Source organism: Homalodisca vitripennis, chromosome 4, assembly GCF_021130785.1.
Source record: "Homalodisca vitripennis isolate AUS2020 chromosome 4, UT_GWSS_2.1, whole genome shotgun sequence".
NCBI classification, from domain to species: domain Eukaryota; kingdom Metazoa; phylum Arthropoda; class Insecta; order Hemiptera; family Cicadellidae; genus Homalodisca; species Homalodisca vitripennis.
In genome coordinates this window covers 155,888,543-155,904,057 of record NC_060210.1, presented here as the reverse complement: position 1 = coordinate 155,904,057, position 15,515 = coordinate 155,888,543, and the positions used below count along the sequence as shown (strand labels likewise).

At 36.1% G+C, this 15,515-nt stretch overlaps 1 pseudogene; it reads left to right on the top strand.

Moving 5' to 3' along the window:
• The first annotated feature begins 1,785 nt into the window (after positions 1-1,785).
• LOC124361241 lies at positions 1,786-15,406 on the top strand (annotated as a pseudogene).
• The last annotated feature ends 109 nt before the right edge of the window (positions 15,407-15,515 follow it).

Sequence of the window (15,515 nt, the reverse complement as noted above, 5' to 3'; positions counted from 1 at the left end):
AGTGAAAACAAAGGTATGAGGTACTTACAATGGTAAACTGTTTACAAAGTTTGATTTTGCTGTACCGGTTAAAAGTAAAACTGGGTTAAAGGTAGGGAGAGCGTCAGAACCAATTTTGAAAAAGGCGCAAGATTAAGATTTTTCAGACCGATCAGGTTGAGAAATGGTTTAACAGTCATGTTAACTATTGATTCCCTATAGATGACAATAACACCATTATAAGTCCTAATGAAGCTAAACCACAAAATCCGCGTCACTATATGCCGCCACAACAATATCGATGTTTTCTATTTTGGCCAAACGTACAGTATATTCCAAAACAGTTGATACGGACAATGCAAATTTCGTAATACTTTTTAAGTAGGATGCTATGAATCTTAAACACGTGTACGCTGATTACATCAAAACAGACATGACTCTTTGAAAAAGCTATGCACTCTACCGTAGAGTTACAGGCACGGATTTCTTCTCATCGACAAGAATCGCGATCTTTATAAGGGCAAATACATTTTAGATATTGACACTTTCCTTGAGTTACTAAGAGTACGTGATCTATTATTACAACGACTTTACAAAGTATACAGATGCAAGTGGCATCAAGAGATCGACAAATGTAAGCTCGAATCTTTGCACGTGGTTTTATTTGGATAAAACAAGTTTTGCGGAAACTATTGCAATAGACGTGGTGCACACAGCAACGCGTATATTATATGGTGTTGGTGTCATAAAAGACCAGACTGCTATAGCCGGAGCTTACTGCCAATAGTATTGTTGATGATTTCATCTAGCCAACATATATACAACAGATATAGATTGATAGCGTTTATCGCAGAGTGTCAGAAGAAGAGTGTGCTTATTGAATTGATAATTTACCATGAATATATGCTAAACGGGACGGTGCGTGAACCTATAGACTTGCTATCTCGGTTCAAACTGTTTCCCGACCTCTTTGGTAAGCCAATAAAGGAACTCGGTAACGCTCATGGTATAATCAGTTATAACGGGGTGAATTGGACTCTGAGGAAATGTTAAAAATGCAATACTGGCAGTTGATCAAGGAAATGCGTAGTACAAAGGAGAAACGCGCTTTACACACTGCCGTCAAGAAGTAAGTCAAGAAAGAGGAAGAGGATAAAAGTATAGATGATTAACACTCGGACGAGTTTCTACCAAAAGTATTCTCGGAAAACGTAGTGAAACTACAGTTTTGTTTCAAACCAAAACGCAAATGACACTTATATTCATCCATTAGGTAGATTTTATTGTTCACATATTAAATATATGTTGATATTAGTTAAAATTAAAAAATCGCAATTTGTAATATTATATATAGAATATTAAGTTTATTATTTTATAAATAGGGCACTGTAGCTGAAAGGCTTAAAAGAAAAAAATGTTATAAGTGAATTTAAAGATCTTTTGAATTGAAATAGTTTGTTAAAATTACTTACTACATTGAAATGTAATTACTACGTCATTTTCCAACTGAATATAAAATTTAATACATCGTTTCACAATTCCGAACTAAAAGTAATCTACAGTATTTTCACACCCATCCACTGAAGTAGTGAGAAATTATTCGGCATTAAGAAAAACAGTCGTATTGCATCACACGATAGTCCGTGACAGCGAAATAAAACAAATGTATAGTGATATGTGTTTATCCTTCTTTGCCTCACTGAAAATCTTGAAATTAATTGTGGGTCTCTGCCATAAGTTTACTCTATGGTCTCCTTCAACTCCGAAGGGATTTGAAACTTGAAAACAGTTCTGCTGATGCTTTGTATTATGACCATGTGAGTTGTGTGTTGTTGTTTGTCTTTGGTCTTTGTGTTTGTTTTGTTTTATTCAGCGTTATACAAACTTAGATCTACGGTATTTGTGTCTAAATTTGGTTATTTGATAATAATTTCGGATGCCAATCAAGTAATTGAAATACGCCTTGGGAAGTGTTGTTATATAATTTTGATTTTAGATATTAGTCTTACCAATTGGATCTGTACATTATTGAGTATTTAACCAAACCAAATAGAATTGGTGACTGGGAGCTACGCTCAAGACACTAGACCTGCTTAGAAGGATTGTATTCTCTTTTTGAAAATGTTTTATCACGTAAGTACATTTCATAACTTACTCTTCAAAATACATTTTAAACTTATAAATAAATGTATACTAATGTATACTAGAGTAGGATAAGAGGACCCAGGTTTTTATATCTATATTTACAATAGATATTACTTAATTATAACTATTGATATAATGAACTAATACTGATTTTTTTAACAATAACTAACTTGTATAACCTTTAAACACTTTTTTCATATAAAAACATACCTTCTTTTATAAACAGTAAACACAGCCTATAACTCGTGGAAGACTGTGAAAGGAAGTTTACAAAGTGGTATATCAGCTGATCTGCTTGCAGATAGTTTATGTGACCAAAGGCTTCAACGTAACTTTTGATGTAGGTTTTGTTGAATTCTGGTTAGATTCTGATTTTTACGGCGGTTGTAAAGTGAGCGCATCAGTCGAGTTTAGAATCAACCGCTCCGCAGACAAGCCGTCACGTGTTTTGTTTGCGCTGCTGTTTATTTCACAAATGATATTGAAAGTTTTTAAGTGTAAATGGGTTTGTAAGTTAGTGTTAGTATCTTCAAATTATTTCATTTGTGTATGTTGTTCTAGTCTGTGTGTAAGTAGAACAATGACTTGGCTGCGAGTTACGGCGATTGTAAGCATCGAGTACTTTACTAAATACGTTTGTATAGTTTTTATGTTTGTTCAGTGATATTTATAAACAATGAGTCGTAAAATCATTGCTGACAATGAAGACCTAGTATTGCAGGCATTAGATTTAAGCATTATCAGTGTCGACAATACACAGAGTGTTAGGTTAGGTTCGAAAATTTCTAGTTTTGTAGTGATTCATATTTTCATATTTATTTTCCAAACTTTATTTATAAGTATAAAAAATGTTTGTATGTCTTTTTGTAAAGAATTAAATGGAGTATAAGATAGAATAACTAAAAGTGAAAAAATAAAATATTTCAATAACACTAAAAGTTGTGTCAAAATAAAAAACTAAATGTTTTTTCTCATAAAGTTTTTGCTAATGATTTTTTTATATGTATAAAACCGTTAAATAAGTGATCAATGTATTATGTATAAAGAAAATATATTTATCTAAAAAAAAAAACAAAAACCCAAGACATTATACCAATAAATAAATTTGTTATGAATTTTTAACCAGACCCTTGCAGAATCAGGCATTTTGGCTCGGCATTTTATGCATACCATATAGCAAAACGCTGCGGCACTCAAAGGGTTAAGTAATATGGTTTGCCAATTTCGATATAAAAAACCGGGTCTGCTCATCGTACCCTACTCCATTATAACTCCTTCATTATTTATGAGATTGTTATTATGTGTAGTATATTAATTATTTTGAAAATGGTAATATATCAAAACAGCTAAAACACAGTTAATGGATATTAGATTAAATAGCAATGATTACATCCTGTATTTAATAGAATAATGTTAGCTTTAGAATACTCTGAAAATTATGTTGCAGGTGTAACCAAAGAAACTTGTAACGGCCATAACAACATCATTCTGTAACACTAAATTAAGATTTTAAAAGTTGTAAAGCCCTAAAATAATAAACATATGCTAAATGGCACGTTCAATAAACCTCATTTTTGTCAATGGATTTCATTATAGAAAATTTGGTTAGGTACAGTAATAATTTTCAGATCTTTTCTGTTATGAGTCGAACGATCAAGCTGCATGTGTTCAGTAAAAATTAATAATGAAACGAATTCAAACTTTTCAATATCTGGATTATAGAGAGTTGAGAGCCATCTATTCTATTATCTATTCTCTTAGCTCCTGGACTATTATGATTCTCAACCTAAGCTAAAAATTTCACCTGAGATACATTCTTTTAGATCATATTGTGTTTAGTGTGATAGACTTAAAACTGTTGATGTGTAACTACGGGTAACAAACAATACGGTTTAATATTGAAAATTTAACTAACATTTTTTGTCTGTGTACTGTGCATGTGTTTTAATCAATGTGTGCACTCCATGATAGGTTATTATCTACTTGAATTCCTAGAAATTTAAAAAAGCTAACACAATCATTGGTAATAAATTATTTTCTTTAGGCTTTTTAAAATTAAAAAATAAAGTTATAGGAGAGTAGTACAATAGATATAAAAGGGAGAATTGCCTAAATAATATTTCACAAAGTGCTCCTGTGACAACTATTGGTTGTGAACGTGTTATATGTGGACACTACTACGATTATAGTATACAATGATAATACTTTCACTACCAAGTGGCACAGTGTCTAATGTTGGCACACATACCACAAAGTGCTCCTGTGACGACTATTGGTTGTGAATGTGTTATATGTGGACACTACTACGATTATAGTATACAATGATAATACTTTCACTACCAAGTGGCACAGTGTCTAATGTTGGCACACATACCACAAAGTGCTCCTGTGACGACTATTGGTTGTGAACGTGTTATATGTAGACACTACTACGATTATAGTATACAATGATAACACTTTCACTACCAAGTGGCACAGTGTCTAATGTTGGCACACATACCACAAAGTGCTCATGTGACTATTGGTAGCAGCAAACTTGTTAATTTATGAAGAATTCTGTTTTTTTCCTTTTTCTTTAGATTTAAATTAACACAATTTTTTAGAGTTTCATAACGAATAAATATTCAAGACAAGCAATTGTTATACACTTCAAAGTGTTCCTTCCTCATGCTTATCCTAAGACATCATATGACATGTATAATAAACATATTATAATTAAAACATACAGAAATGTGTGAATGAGCAAACATATATAATCAAAAAACAGACATAGGCATGGACAGAAATTCAAAACAGGACTATATTAAAGTAATTACCCAAAAATAAAGACTCATATAATGCCTGAAGCAAGCAATTGATCAATACATTTACAGATATTTCTCTTATCATTGAAGTAGTTGCCTCACAAGTTTAGCATTTGTTTATTCACTTCACATTAGATTATGTATATTTTTAATCTCAGGTTTAGTGAATAGATGTGATGATGCATTATTAGAACAATGTAATATCGTTACTGAAATACCTATTATTTCTTCTTTTTTCCAAGTGAATTCTGTTTATTTGTACTGAGTATTTGTGTTTTAGATATCATTGGAACATGAAATTCTCCTACACCCACGGTACTTTGGACCTCAACTACATGAAACTGTTAAACAAAAATTATACACAGAAGTTGAAGGTACTTGTACAGGAAAGTAAGTAGTTTTTTGTTTTATTTCTAGTTCTGCAGATCTATATCTGATAATTGTGGTATCCAAATGATCTAGGTAAATTCAATTTTATTTAGCTATATGGCCCATTACGTACCACCAGTGGCGTCGGGCCGGGGGGGCACGTGCCCCCCCAACATTATGCAAAAAAAGAAAAAAATAATATAAATTATCTTTAAATTACGTATATGTATACACTAAAAGTTACAAATGAATAACTAATATAGATCCCCGTTAGTCTATTTTTCTGTATGCATCTAATTTGATTCTGTGTGTGTAAAGTATGCGCGTGTTACAACTAAATTTACAAGTGCCGGTGAGCCGACTCTGGCCGGTTCCGCCCGAGCTGGAGCAGCCGATCGAATGCACCCGAGCCCAGCCGACGCCGGCCGAGGGCCTCCGAGCATTGACGACGCCTGGCGGAGGGATATCATACCAGCTCAGTGCGCGTGTGTTGTGTTGTGTTGTGTAGGTGGTCGCCACGTTTTATTCGTTCAATAAGCTTATTGTTACTAGCTGAGCTGCTATTGTTTGTGTAATTTTTGCGGATGTTCGTTTGTTATCATGTCTAAGAAACAGTCCTCTGTACTAACATTCTTTAAAAAACTTGGAAATTCAAGTGAAAGTGTAAATGAAGATAGACATTTAGCGGGAAGTAGCACTGGAGGTAGCGTTGGTGATGAATCGCCATCTTGTTTACGCCCAGATCGTGATGCTACATTCCAGGGCGAAAGTAGAGATCCTTCATTGGGAGTACAAAGTGCAGATATTGCAAAAGGAGCATTTCAGCCTGTTGATTGTTTTAAGGTAGGTAAGCAAGATTCAATCCAAATCGAGGCAGTTCAAAGAATCCTGGTACAGTGAATTTAATTGGGTCGAATATAGCCCCATTAAAGACGCTGCATTTTGTTACCCATGCCGACTATTTTGTCAACATAAGTCTGGTCGCGGGGAGGAGTCATTCACTAAACTGGGCATGAACAATTGGAAGAAAGCTTTGGAAAAATTCAGGAAACATGAGAATAGTGAAATGCATCAAAAATCTAAACAGTTTCTCAATGAGTATAGAAAAGCAGGAAGCACGGTAGCAGATTCGTTGTCCTCGGCACATACTAAAATGGTTGAGATGAATAGGAGGTATTTAAAATTCATAATTGAAAACATCCTATTCCTTGGAAAACAGAATCTTGCCTTAAGAGGACATGATGAGAGTACTGCTTCATTTAACAGGGGGAACTTTATAGAACTGCTACAACTGAGATCTACTCAAATGGAGGAAGGAATCCAAACATTAATGAAATCCCCAGTCCATTCATACAAAAGTGCCCAGGTACAAAATGAGATAATAGATTGCATAAAAAGTGAAATGCTTCAACAAATTGTCCAAGAGGTGAGTGAGGCTTTGGCCTACTCAATTATTTGTGATGAAACTACGGATATTTCAACCCGTGAACAGCTTAGCATTTGCATTCGATACATTACTAAAATAGATGGACACATTAAAATCAATGAAAGGTTTTTGGGCTTCGTTGATGTGTCAGACACTACTGGTGAAAATTTACATCACACTATTAAACAGTATCTGCAGCAGTTGGGTATAAGCTTAAATAAAATGCACGGCCAGGCATATGATGGAGCTAGTAACATGAGCGGCAAATTCAAAGGTGTTGCCTCAAGGTTCCAAGAAGAAGAGCCTAAAGCTTTGTACACACACTGCCATGCCCACTTGCTTGATCTGGCTGTTCAGAGATTTTTTGAAGAAATAAGACAGCTTCGGAATTGCTTATCCATAGTAAATCACCTGTATAACTTAATTAATGCATCAGCTAACAGGTTTTCAATATTTGAATCAATATGTAAGCAAAGCGGAGAAACAAAAAATGAAAAGACTGGTGAGCTTGTCTCGAACTAGATGGACAGTTCGACACAAAGCAATCCATGTAATTCTAGAGCAGCTCCCTGAAGTGTACGAAACTTTGGAAGTTATTGCAAACGATGTATCAAATCGTAAAATTGCAGCCGAAGCTGATGGTCTAGCCAAACAAATCAGCACATTTGAATTTGTATTCAGTTTAAAACTATTGCACAGCGTTTTGAGTCAGACTGATATACTCTCCAAAGAACTGCAGAGTGAATCTCTTGTTTCTAAGGTTTTTGCAAAAGTTGAATCAGTCATTGACTGTTTAAAACTGGACAGAAATGATGATGGCTTTATTCAGATGTGGAATGAGTCAGAAGAACAGTGTAACAAATATGGTATGAAAGGTTTGTCAGTTGAAAGGCCTTCACTACCACGCAAACGGAAGATTCCGAAAAAACTTGAAGCTAGTAGTAGCTCTTCAGATGCTGCATTTCATCAATCACCTGAACCTGAACCTGAACAGATGTTCAAGACTGGCATTTACTTTGCTGCTTTAGACACAGTAATTGTAAACCTGCAATCTCGTTTTTCCAAGAACGATTATGATAAAATCAACTGCATTGCCCAGTTACTATTTAATTGGACCGAAATTGACAACAACGCTGTTATGGCAATCCAAAAGTTTTATAACTTGTCTTTAAGTTTCTCTGTACATCTTAAGTTTTTTTACTGTTATGCAAAGAACAATTTTGTCAAAACAGACAAAGCAACCACAAGAATAACGTTCCAAGAGTTGACTGATTTTTTTATTGAGAATGATCTTCAAGCCAGTGCACCAGATGTTTGGCAGCTACTAGAAATATCACTTTCGTGGCCTATCACAACAGCAAGCGCAGAAAGATCGTTTTCTACACTACGAAGGCTAAAGACATTTCTTCGAAGCACCATGACAGAAGACCGCTTAAGTGGGCTTGCCCTGATGTCTATTGAGCAAGAATTGACGTCTGAATACATGAAAGATAAAAAAACTAGATCTGTTAGTTGACAGATTTTCAAATCTAGCCGATAGGAGGCTAATGCTTCATTAGAAGTAACGAAAATTGGTTCGTTGAAAACCATTACTGTAGTTCTGTTCACCTTAAAACTTTGTCTTGTACACAAATTTGTTTTTGTGTTATAAATGTCCTTGCAGTTATGTCTAGAATAGAATAAACTTGTATAATTTGAAATTGAGTCTTTTTACAATCCATCAATATAGTAAAAATTGATTAAAACCAATGTTTAACAAAAATACACATATACTTTACTTTAGTTCTTAAGTGGTAGTTTTCAAAAAAGTTTCCACGGGACCACCCCCCCCCCCCCGGAGACCCCGTGCCCCCCCAAATTATTAGGTCACGCTACGCCTATGCGTACCACACAAAATTTATAAAAGAAAATACTATAAACAACCCGCTAGAAATCAAGAATACTGTTAATTTAAAAAACTTAAGGAGTCTTCTTTTGTGTTTGTTACATGGGCAATAGTAAAATATCTGTATTCATATTTTTATGTATTACACAATTAATAGTGTCATATACATACATTAAAATACTGTAAACTTCCATTAATCTGACACGGTCAGGACTTAAGGCATGCCGAATTATCAAATGTTGGATTATTTTAGATAAATAATATAGGCTTAATAAATAAACATATAATCACAGTAAAATGTGTTTTACTATTCAAATTTAACCTTAAAACAGTCCTTGTTATATGTGTATCTATAAGAACCATTTTCTTAAAACGGTATATTTACAATGCATAGTCAACGTATCACAACAATTGGGTGGAACATGGCCAAGGTCGAGGGTGTATTCATCCCGGTTCATCACAGCCCAGTACCGTACTGCCACTACCAGCCCTCTCTAGACACTGCTTGCCTATCTCAGATAGCAGTGGTGAGAGACATTAGTCGTTTAAAGTCGCCTTTCCGTCATAAACCTGTGCTGAGCACTTTAACTGTGGAATTGACATAAGTCATAAGTCATAAGTTTCTTTATTGTCATTAAACATTACAAAAATGTGATAGACATAGTCAATTTGTAACAATAAGTTAGGCTATTACAATAATTTAAATGTATGAAACATAAGTAGCCTAAAATAATAGTCTATATAACAAGTAGGCCCTAGTTAAATTATAATATTATCAAACTTTAAAAAATCTTTTAAGTCATAAAAAGGGTTAGCAATTAACCATTTGTGAAATCTGACCTTAAATAGACTAAGAGGTAAGGACTTGGATGCAATATGTAGTTTATTGTACAACTTGAGGCCAACAACATTGTAACTATTTGTACTCTTACTTAATCTGCAAAGTGGGATTACTGCCTTAGACTGATTGCGAGTGTCATGATTGTGAACATCACTATGTACGGAAACTAAATTTGAGTTTTTTTTCACATTTACCACACAGACAAATATATAACAGGTTTATCACAGTTAAAATTCTACTATCTACAAAAAGGGGTTTGCAATGAGCTTTGACTAGAGATTTGGTAACAATCCTAATGGCCTTCTTTTGAAGCAATAAAATATTATTTACATGACTGCTGTTTCCCCACAGGAGAACACCATAACATATCACAGAATGAAAAAAAGGCAAAATAAACTATACGTAAATATTGTAATGGTAACATGGAAGAAAGACTCTTGAGCAAGTAAATTACTTTGGCTAACTTTGTGCACATTGATTCTATTTGGGGAGTCCAAGTTAACTTATTATCTACTATTAATTCCTAATATTTTAATTTCCTGTGATGGATTCAATATGGCCTAGGCTTACACTATTTTTTAAGCTACATAAAAGATTTTGGGTTTTGCCCTGATTCAGTGTTAAAACTGTTTGCTGCAAACCAATCTACTGCTTGCTTCATGGTGTTTTCTACTACTAATGAAAGACTATTTACATCACTGTCAACACTTAAAAAAGTAGTGTCGTCCGCAAACATAGCGGTAAAGGATCGACTAATATTATTTGGCAGATCATTCATAATCAAAAGAAACAATGTTGGGCCTAATATAGATCCCTGAGGCACACCTTCATTTTACCTCAACTTTTTTAGATTGATTCCTTACCATTATCTACATATTGCGACCTTCCAAGTAAGTTACGATTTAAAGAAATCTAATTGGTGACCACAAACACCATAATAATTAAGTTTCTCCAAAAAGAATCTGGTGGTCAATACAGTCAAACGCCTTACTCAGATCACAAGCTGTGATCTGAGCAAGGCGTCCGTCTTCGAAAGCCTGTAACATTTTTGAAATTAAAGGACTCAAGGGCATCAACTGTCGATCTATTTTTTACGGAAAACCAAATTGTGAGTTTGAAAAAATATCATTCTCACTTAAAAAGGTACACAATTGCCTATGTACAACATGTTCTATGATTTTTACCAATACAAGGCACAAGAGATACAGGACGGGTAGTTACAGACCTGGTTTCTGTCATTCTTCTTGAACACCGGCACAACTCTGGGACACTTTCTGTGAAGTAGGAAACACACCCTCTTTAAGGCAAGCGTTTATGCACAGCATAAGAGGCAGCATTATTTCACTAATCACCATTTTCAAAATATAACTAGACAGGCCATATACATCTTTGCTTTTGGTGCACTTCATTTTATTCACTGTACACAACAAGCTTTTTTTCAGATACAGTTTCCCAATGAAGTTGCTGCTGAGGTTGCACGATGTTCCGCAGAAAGTGGCTTGAAGTCGCAACAGGTTGTGACTCCGCAGCCTTGATAGCGTGTACTGACTCGATGAAGAAGTTGTTGAACTCATCAGCGGAAATGTTTTGTTGTCTCGTTTACGGCTGGGGATGTCTTCTTTTTTATAAGAGACCAGGCTGCCTGACAAGGGTTTGCTCGCAGACTCAATAAAAGTTGACATTGGCTACTAGTTTGGCTTGATTTACTGATTTCCTGTACCGACATCTGATCTCCTTATAGGCCCCTAAGAGCCTGTTCGCTCCCAGTAGTTTTGAAAACTGTTCGGTAACCCATCACCCTCTTCCTTAAAATTTCCAGCTCCGGAGTATACCACGCAAGATGTGATTTAATAGACCGTTTTCTTCACGGTATGAGCTTTAGCTTTTACACACTTCAAAGGGCAACAATCATTGAATATTTTCTAAAAACTTGTTGAAGAACTGGTCAAACATGGTTTCTGCTGTCATTGTTTTGCACTTGAGAAGTTCTAGCCAGTTCATTTCACTTAAGCAAAATTTAAAATACAAAAATGCTATTTACAGAAAATGTTTCTAACCATTTTTTACTGCAGGAGTTTCTTTGGGGCCGCAAACTTCCAGCAAACAATTACATTTTATTTCCATCTCGACACCCTCATGATCTGCTATGTCAGGGCATACAACTTTGTACTCATAAGCAGATGTCTCAATATCTGTGAAAATATTATCCAAGACAGTTGTTATTCCTTGTGGGTTGATTGTTGACGTAGTGACAGTTAAACTGAGCAAGAAACAATTTTCAACTTCTTAACTGTAGGCGAGTTCATAGTGACGTCCAAATTTAGCATTAACATCCCCACCTATTAACTATGTAAGCCTTGAAGCGACCCAAATAAATTAAAAGCTGCTCCAGTTTTTCTAAAAAATATATTTGCATCACCAGCTGGAGAGTGATAAAGAGTTATTGTGAGTAGGTTGAGGTAAGAAAGCAAAACTGCTGTACATTCAAAATGGAGAGCTCTTCACAGAATTGATCCACCGCTATACGCTCATACCTTAAGTTACTAGTAGCTGAAATAAATATGCCTGTTCCACCTCTAATGTGATTACTTCTGCAGAATAAAGATGCTCGCACATAGCCCTCCACATCCACACAATCCTGTTTCCTGATTCACTGAGCCAATGTTCACAAAAACACAGCAGGTCATAATGATTTTCATCACCCAGGACACTTAAAATATTTTCTTTTTCTTGCAAACCTTGTACATTTAAGAACAGTAACTTTAGGTTAGGCCTTTGAGGTAGGCCTATATATGACGTCTTGTGTCGGCGACCCTGGGTAGGGCACCGTCGCACCTAATCGTAGTAGTGTCACTAACCTCAAACATTAGTTCCATCCTCAATAGAGGGTACAAGCTTAGATCCACAAACTAGGCCTAAGTATTTTGCAGATTCGCCTGTACATTTTCCAAAAAAGAAGCCTCATGGGCTTCTTTCTCCACGGGACTTTGGCGTTTAAACACAAACCGACCTTACATAAGAACCTTCAGGCCAGAATTCTTCATCATATACTGTGGTCCACAGCGACAAAGGGACACCTATTTTAAATGAAACTGTATCCTGGAAACTTATTTTTTATACTTTGTCACTTCAAAATTATTTTTAACCTTTGGGCTCGAGCATTAACATATTGCTTAATATTGTCACTTTCAACACCTTCGGCAAACCTAGAAACAAATATATACTTATGTTTTTCCACAATCTTCAGTCTATCGTCATTAACCGAAGCGCGGCCCGTTAAGAACTGATATCTTTTGGGGTTATTTTTAACCTTTTCCGTTTGTTTACGCTTTCTGTATTTCACTTCAATAAATCCGTTATTGGAGTACTCACGTTCCTCTTCCAAAACCACTTGTTCCACATTGGACGATGGGACAGACGGAACATCTGTTGTTTTTGCAGACCTGGGACGTGATGTGGACGGTTAATGCCTGGTTCTCATGTAGCCTGGCTGACCTCACCTTGTCGTTTTTTTCCATTTCAGACAGGTTTCTTTTCACGTTAGGCAAAAGTTTTAGGTGGTAGCACTGAAATTTCTTTGCTCTTACAGGAAAAAGGTGAATTAACTGCTGGCGTCAAAATATGTTTGTCATTTACGCTTCTAACTGACTTCATACAGTTATTTGTAAAATTCAAATTCTTTGGTTTCCAAAGAAGAGTCAATTTTCGGCAAAGCAGATTTTATGGCACCAGCATAAGAAACACTGCTATTTCCAATATAAATGTCACCAATAGCCTCTGTGTGATTATTCACGATTGAGGTTAGTTTGGCATTTTCATTTTGCATAATATTTAATTGAGTTCTGAGTTCTAGCTGATTTTGTGTTAGATCAGAAATTTGATCGGTCAAAATTTTAATAAAATCAAAACATTTACACCATACTGTCCTCAATTCCTTTGCTCTCACAGCACTAGCAACTTCAGGTGATGTACTCACAGCAACTCTAGAAGATGTATTCAAGTCATCTAGCAGACCGGTTTGCCCCAGACAGCCATCACACTTAAAATCCGATTTTTCCCCTTTTGAATATGAATATTCACTTTTAGATTTTCCTGCACAATGAAAGTGGAACCAGCTCTTGCAAATTCCCTCGCACATAATGCCACCGCTGCTATTAGTGACCCTTTTTAGAAACAAACACCACACAACGAATTTTTGTTTCTAGGCGCCATCTTCTATGTATACCATTACTAAACAATTGAGTTGATACAAAATTGCAACTGGGTACACAGGCTGATAGCCGACAGCCATTTTCAGTCACGTGAAGTAGATATCAATCGAAGTCCACCTAAAAGGTATGTCCACCACAAAACAGAGATAGTATTGGATCAGTACATTAGCCACTTTCAATTAATAAAGAGTTTTAAGAATGGTGGCTTTTGGCATTTGTGTTCAATATAAAGTAGTTTCTAAATTTTAGTAATAAGAGTCAGTGAATGTACCAACCATTATGTTATAAGAGATTAACGTGGCCATACTAACAGTGTCATATAAATTATCCTTCATTACGAACAATGTATCTTCACTTTTTATAATTTTACATGGCTGCCACTTATGAAATCTTCCAGAGATACTTTATACCACTTCCAAGTTTTGGCATGATTTGCACAAAATCATAAACTGAAGCAAAACGTTTAATATTTTCACTATAAATTGTTTTAACGTCTTGTTTTAGGTACGGTTTTGTTATTTGCTGTGACAACAATAGACAATATTGGAGCAGGTATCATCCAGACAGGACAAGGTTTTGTGGTGGTATCCTGTCAAGTATAAAGCCATTGTATTCAGGCCTTTCAAAGGTGAAGTACTAGATGGTGTGGTTACTCAAGTTAATAAGGTATGTCAAATATTGTTTTTGGGGTGGGGGGGGGGGGGGGTGGGGGGGGGGGGGGGTGGGGGGGGGGGGGGGTGGGGGGGGGGGGGGGTGGGGGGGGGGGGGGGTGGGGGGGGGGGGGGAGTTGCACAACTTTGAATCTAAGTGGAGAAACCCCTCCCTCGACCAATCTCTAAAATCTCATATCTCTACACTCATTGAAGTGAATTTGGTTCATTTTGCCGAGTGCTGCGGCAAAACGCTCTCGCCGTGACTGCATAGTTTTTCTGCCAGGTAACGCGACTCCTGTTGGAACAGCACAATGTTTATAAGGCAGCAAATCTGCATCCTACACACGGCATCCATAGTCATGAGTCCTGCAGCATCTCGAAAGTGTGAAACAAAATATATACAAATCGAATTGCATTGTTTTGCATTCTTTGAATTCTTTCTGCGTCTTCCTTTGATATGCTATTGCCGTATACAGGAAAACAGTAATAAAATCATTGACATCACGAGAGATAGGACAAAACGCAGCTTAGCGGACTCTGAAAGGATGGATCTCAGCATATACATGCCTGTCAGAGCCTCAGTGCTCTCTGAGAAACACACGTCACATGGTCATAAAAATATAGACTACTGTTCAGCACACAACGCCAAGCATATTTACAGTGTCATTTACGCTCAAGTTCTCTTTACAAATCCTGATTTGCACGTTTTTCTCTTTGATACAATGCAGCCGAGCTGTTAGTGATATGTAGAGAACAATGCATTTATTAGTGATCGGCTTATGACCATATATTCCCGACAACATCCTTATGCTCTTCAAATCTGAACTGACTCCAGCAAATAGCCTCCAAAGGGCATATGCAACTGGCAGTCATCGGCATACATGTGCACTGTGGAGTGGCGCACACAGTTGTCCAGATCCGATGTATACAAAGTGAAAAGGATCGGACCCAGGCAACTTCCTACTGTTGTCTGGTGTATATGGTGTCACTAGAATTAATAGCCGAGTTCGATCCTTTCCTTGCTGAACATATGGGTCAATTTGGTAATCCAGGTTCAGGGAGAACGTCTCATATTTGTCTACACTTGTCTTAGTTAGTTGCAAGTTGTTTCTCAGACGTTCAAGTACAGTGTTTACGTTTCGAATGAAGATCATCTGCAGAACTTTCTTTAACAATATATTCAAAGAAGCACTAAACATTGG